This window comes from Poromitra crassiceps (assembly GCF_964638095.1).
Source record: "Poromitra crassiceps genome assembly, chromosome: 11".
Taxonomy (NCBI): Eukaryota; Metazoa; Chordata; class Actinopteri; order Beryciformes; family Melamphaidae; genus Poromitra; species Poromitra crassiceps.
This window is the reverse complement of record NC_139643.1, coordinates 41,952,237-41,959,106: the sequence shown is the minus strand read 5'-3', so window position 1 is coordinate 41,959,106 and position 6,870 is coordinate 41,952,237.

Genomic DNA, 6,870 nt, shown 5'->3' with positions numbered 1-6,870 from the left:
GCATCTGCCCGAAGCGCCCGATGTTGTAGTCCGCGCCTGCCGTGGCGTATTGAGTCCAGATAAGTTTAATAATGTAGCCTACGTGTGGGGCAAAAACAAAACAAAACAAAAAAACACTGCATGTTTTACTTCCGGTGAGGTCAAGGAAAAGGTAGGAAAAGGAGTTAGACAATATATCGCAATATTCAATATATCGCAATACTAGCATATCGCAATATCGCAATACTATCGTATCGTGACTCAAGTATCGTTTTAGTATCGTATCGTGGGCATCTGGTGATTTCCACCCCTACTGACGCGGCCGGTCTCCATTTCTCCAAACTGGGACCACACCAGCTACATTCTACTACATGTAGTACACTGACTGTTGGCAAGTACCTCACACAAGCCCAAATCAAGAAATCAGACCTATCCCTTAAACGCTAGTCAGCCATTGCAGTGTCTACTTCACCATCACTCACTCTGTGTGTGTGTGTGTGTGTGTGTGTGTGTGTGTGTGTGTGTGTGTGTGTGTGTGTGTGTGTGTGTGTGTGTGTGTGAGTGTGTGTGTGTGTGCACGCGCGTGCACACACACCTGTGCGTGTGCATGTGCATGCACACAAACCCCAATTAAAACAGATGTTTCTAATCAAGGGACATAATCCATGTTGCCATGGTAACGCTGTCCATCCTAAGGGATTAATGGTTTTAGCATGAGGAATTGATCTGTCCTCCCCAAATGGGCAAATTGAAACTGCATAATTTAGCATGGCCCCTGGTTTATTCTCTCTCTCTCTCCCTCTCTTATTACAGATATGTATACTGTATATCTTCATCCATAGGACACTGCTCTCTCTCTCTCCAGATACAGCAGCTATACCAGCAGCAATTTCATCGATCTTCCACTGGGGACATATCAACGAAATATGAACCCTTTGCCCCCCAAGCAGAATACATGTTTCCTTCCCTCCATTCCTATACACCATTCAAAAACACAAAATGTTTGTTCTGCTGCCTGAGCCTCGTCGTCCACAAAGACACACCAACCATCGATGGACAGAGTGGTGAAAAAGCCTACCTACACACTGCAGCAATCTTATTGTATTCTCTTCATTTATCACGGGGCACCATATCTTATTTTATACTGAACATTTACATGTCTTTGTCTTATCAAGGTCACAGTCACTAAACTCATCCTCAACCTCTACATGCCTACAACACTGCACTGAAAACATTGGTTGATTCCACAATTAATTTGTGGGTACTTTTTGCACCTAATGCTGCCAGGTCCTATCCAACTATGATGCATTGCATGATAGCAGGCTGGTCTGGTGCTTAGAGAGACGGTGTCCTTCAACCAGTGGACCCGGGTTCGTCTGAACTGTGCTGAGGTGCCCTTGAACCCCTAACCAGCTCCAGGCCTGTTCTGCAGGTAACTCTGACCTCTGACCTCTTGCAGAGAAAAATAGAATAGCACTACAGGGATCACATTATTATCACAATGTGTGAAGTCTGTGTGTGTGTGTGTGTGTGTGTGTGTTTTTTATTTAACCTTTATTTAACCAGATAAGACATTTGAGATACAAGATCTCTTTTGCGAATGTGATCTGGCCAAGAAGGCAGCAATTACAAGCCAGGTTACAATCAACATAAATTACAGTAAATAAAAGGAAACATAAAAACAGGGCTATAAAGCTGAAACATTTCAAAAAGCAGGGACATCCAAATACATCATAAAATACCACATCCAAGTGTGTGTGTCTGTGTGTGTGTGTGTGTGTGTGTGTGTGTGTGTGTGCGTGTGCGTGCGCGCGTGCGTGTGTGTGTGCATGTGTGTGACGTGCGTGTGTAATATGAAGCAGCAGGTGAACACCCAGTTCAAATCCTTATCTAAGCCTTAACCAAAGAAAGGTGATTCAGTTTCACTATGAAGAATGGAATATAGCGCTGTCTGTCTGTGTGCCATGGAGCAGTGGTTCTCAAACCTTTTCACGCCAACTGACACAAATTAGACCACGGGCCCCCATCTGATAAGATTGTAGCTTTTGTGACGACCCTCCCACTCTCCTGGCCTGGCCTGGCCTGGCCTGGCCTGGCCTGGCCTGGCCTGGCCTGGCCTGGCCTGGCCTGGCCTCCCACTCTCCTGGCCTACACTTCCTGCCCTGCAGAAAGTGTATGAAACCCGTGACCAAAATAGGCATACATTCCCTCATTGTGTTATACTTATGTTTGGAATCCTAGTGAAAATAAAGCATGACCCTTTTAGCTGGGGACCCCCTGGAACTCCCTCAACGACCCCTAGGGGGTCCCCGGACCCCCACTTTGAGAATCACTGCATGGAAGGATGTGAGGTGGAAGCAGCCACATGTGTCTTGTGTCTGTCTTCACCCTCTCCCTCCCTGCTGCTGACAGCTGTGTCCTATACCCTGACCCCCACGCTGTGCGTGTGTGTGTGTGTGTGTGTGTGTGTGTGTGTGTGTGTGTGTGTGTGCGCGTGTGTGTGTGTGTGTGTGTGTGTGTGTGCGCGCGCGTGTGTGTGTGTGTGTGTGTGTGTGTGTGTGTGTGTGTGTGTGTGTGTGTGTGTGTGTGTGTGTACTGTATATCTATCTGTGTGTGTAAAACCTTAATGTCACACAGCCCCATGGGAAATAACCACTTCCTGACTTTCTCTCTGTCCCAGAGGCCACTGATGACCCCGCTCTGGTAGCCTGCAGATGTTTGTGCCAAAACACACACACACGCACACACACACACACACACACACACACACACACACACACACACACACACACACACACACACACACACACACACACACACAATATAATCCAACCACTGAACAGGAAATGAAAATGATTGAATTCAAATTCGATTAACAAGAATCTGTAACTTATTTTGCGTGCGAGTTGTAGACTAGCACATGCTTTGTCCGATACATGTGACGTCGCCAGCCGCTTCTTTTCACCCGACAGCGTGGAGTTTCACCGGCAGGATGTAGCACGTCACGTCACGTGGGCGGGTTACGCTACAACCCCCAGTTCCCCTCCCCCTCCGAACAGGCGTCCCGAGCGACCAGAGGAGGCACTAGTGCGGCGACCACAACTCATACCCTTAATCCGGCTTCCCAACCGCAGACACGGTCAATTGTGCCTGTATGGACGCCCGACCAAGCCGGAGGTAACACGGGGGATCGAACATGCGACCCTCGGTAGCCTGGGAATTTACCACTGCACTAGCTGGACGGCCACATCTGTAACTTAATTGATGCTTGCTAATAACCTCTGACATGTAGCTTAGCGACTTGTGTTGCAACAATCGCTTACAAAAAGTTCACCTTCACATTTCAATATGGGCTAACATTAGCATTTTGGCTACAAATGAAGAGAGGATTGGAATTGCAATTCTGTTTGGCATCATGTCTATTTTTCTCCTTAGTTCTCGGACTCTTCATGAGTCACCGGTAGGCTGCTGCTTTCTCTCTCCCTCCACCCGCCTCTCCTCAGTGTCTTTATGTCAAAGCCCTCAGTGGCCTCTTCATCTGCATGCAAATCATTCAGATTGGATTCTGTGAGAGAGCGCTGCCTCAACTCAACTCAACTCAACAATGTGTGTCTGTATGAGCCGAGGCAGCATCTCTCTCTCTCTCTCTCTCTCTCTCTCTCTCTCTCTCTCTCTCTCTCTCTCTCTCTCTCTCTCTCTCTCTCTCTCTCTCTCTCTCTCTCTCTCTCTCTCTCTCTCTCTCTACACACACAAACTGAACGCTTTTCACTTTTCAACTCCCAAATAATGCCACTTTCCTCCCTCTTTCTCATGAAAACCAGCTTGGTCAAAGTGTCTCCGTCTTTTCTGCAACGCGCTCGTGCAGAAACGTTCCATTTCAACTCTAACTTCATTCACACACTCTTGTCATTCTGTCTGAGAAAGAGGAAGTGGTCGAGGAAGTACTTCCCCCTTCATGTCTCATGTGGAGAGAGTGAACTGAACACAGCGCACAAACATAACAATGACATCCACCAGCCTATAACTGTTTGCTTCTCCCAGACCAACACTGCTGCCATGGCAACCGCAAGGCATTTTTTTCTGTTCTCTGAATATGACAACCGCAAACGGACACATCATTGTGTTTATTTGACAACAATGATGATCATGATCGTTGTCTTTTTAGCACGCGGCTAATTGGCAAGTCAGTTGAATTGAAATGTAATCAATCGAATCAAATCCCACGACACGACCAAGACGTTTTCTACGCTGCGTCTCCTGACAAAGCGTTTTTATTCTCTTCACTGCAGCAAAAAAGAAAAAGAAGAAGAAAAAAAAAAGTGTTGACTTGTCAGATTGATTGGCTGTGTGCCAACACAGCTAATAAGGAAATGCTTTAATCAATGTGCAGCGGAGGCGTTTTCTGTGATGGAACAAACCAGCCATGCAGGCACATCATTCCAATATGTAAATAAATGACAGTTGCCAAGCGTGAAGGAATAGATGGATTGTTGTTGTCATGATTTCAGGGCTTGTCACTCACACTGGACAAACACTACAGGGGGCAGCAAAGTGAGCAAACACTACAGGGGGGGGGTTTGAACTGTTGAACTGTTCGACTCGGGCAGTTTGGGGATGAGGAGCATTGATAGGGCTGCTAAGTGGGCGTGCAGACAAAAGGAGGAGTCTATTGTCCGTGTGTGAGCGTGCGTGTGTGTGTGTGTGTGTGTGTGTATGTGTGTGTGTGTGTGTGTGTGTGTGTGTGTGTGTGTGTGTGTGTGTTCTCCATACTGTGTGTCTTGCTCTCCAATTCATACCACACTCGAAGAATAGACCCCCCCCCCCCCCCCCCCCCCCACCACCACCACACCACCCCCAAAAGTACTACACTCACACAAAGCAAGACAGACAGACACACCGACAGACACACTCACACAAAGACACACACACAGACATCTGAAATTGGGAATGGTATCTTATTGAGTATTCAACAGCTGCATGCATAAAAAGTGTGTATCACTGTCACCTTGAGATGCAGATTAACATGAGAGTGAATGGAGAGGAGATACACTCACATCATTATTCACCGGCCTCAGCCTTTAGATGGTGCACAGCCGCCAAGATAAAGGGATTATCATGAAGCCACGTGTGTGTGTGTGTGTGTGTGTGTGTGTGTGTGTGTGTGTGTGTGTGTGTGTGTGTGTGAGAGAGAGAGAGAGAGAGAGAGGGGGAGAGAGAGAGAGAGAGAGGGGGAGAGAGAGAGAGAGAAGTCCATTGAGACAATTCATTCTGACAGCAGTTAATGAGATGCAACAGATGCCTGCAGAGACGCATGATCTCTGCCTCCCTTCCAGCCAATATGCTACACATGCATGGATGAGAAGACACTGCTCTTTCTCTACGATGCACACACACCTATCATTCTCTTTATACCTCTCTCTCTCTCTCTCTCTCTGTGTCTGTTTCCCAGCCACACCCCAAGCTGTTGAAGCTGCACTTGTCGCTGCTGCTCCACACACACACACACACACACACACACACACACACACACACACAATCCGCTTGCGAGCAAAACGTCTTCGCTCCGCCGCACACACAGCTGTGAAAATGGCCACGCAGCACTTCATATATTATCTCCTCCTGTGACGCCAGCCTTTTGGACTAAAGGCTCAGAGCAATGGGGCGAGTTAATAGAGGTGTGTGTGTGTGTGTGTGTGTGTGTGTGTGTGTGTGTGTGTGTGTGTGTGTGTGTGTGTGTGTGTGTGTGTGTGTGTGTGTGTGTGTGTGTGTGTGTGTGTGTGTGTGTGTGTAGATGAGCAACTGAAATGGAATCGTGATCAGTCTCCTTTGTAAGGGGCTGGCATGTGTTTGTTAGTGGGCTCAGGCCTGAAAGACTGGACTAAACAAATGAAAGATACATTATGGGATCCATGAAACATCTAAAAGATTTTCAGCTTGTAAAGAAGATTCTGAGCCAGTGAAAGGATTTTTGGTAATAATTTGAGACTTGCAGTTGCAGACCATTTCTGAACATATTAACTTTTTTTTGCATTAATTTATTTGAATGTGTGGATGTGTAAAAAAAAAATCTAAGCAAACAGAAATGATTGGTAAATGTGTAGAAATGATTTGTAAACATTTTTTGAATGCGTCTTTTCAATATTGTATCTCCCTGTATGCTCTCATCCTTCCCCAGTGCAGTCCAGTTTGATTTAACCAGAGACTGAGGAGCTGATTATGTGATTTGTAATCATAAAATATATTGAAAAATCATCTCACAGATTCAGCTGTGCTTGAGTGATCTCCTCGAGTGTGTGAGCAGCTTTGGACATGGTGACTGAGTAGAGTCTATTGTAATGCTAGTATCTACCTACCTGCCCAGAAAATGCCTTTGGGAGGAGACAGGAAACACTTGAGTCACAGACAGAGGGAGTGAGAGGGAGAGAGGACAAGAGATGAGTAAATGGCCGTGAAGGAAGTCAAACGATAAGAAGAAGAGAGAGAAGAGGAGAGAGGGAGGAGAATGATGGTGGGGGAGGAGGAGAGGTAGAGAGAGAGAGAGTGGGGGAGAAGATTCAGGAATGGAGGAGGGGACGAGAGGAGGAGCGGCTTCTGACCTTTCAGAGCACCATTTATCAGACAGACCACTATGGACTGGGGGAGCGTTTAATATCACACACACACATACACACATGCACACACACACACACACACACACACACACACACACACACACACACACACACACACACACACACACACACACCATCTTCCTCCCTTTCTGGCCCTGGTGGCGTATGTCTCCCTCTCCCTTTCCCTTCCCCCTCATAGTGTAGCTCTCTCTCTCTCTCTCTCTCTCTCTCTCTTCCCCATCCTCTCTTTCTTTATTCTGTCATCTCTCTCTCTTCCTCT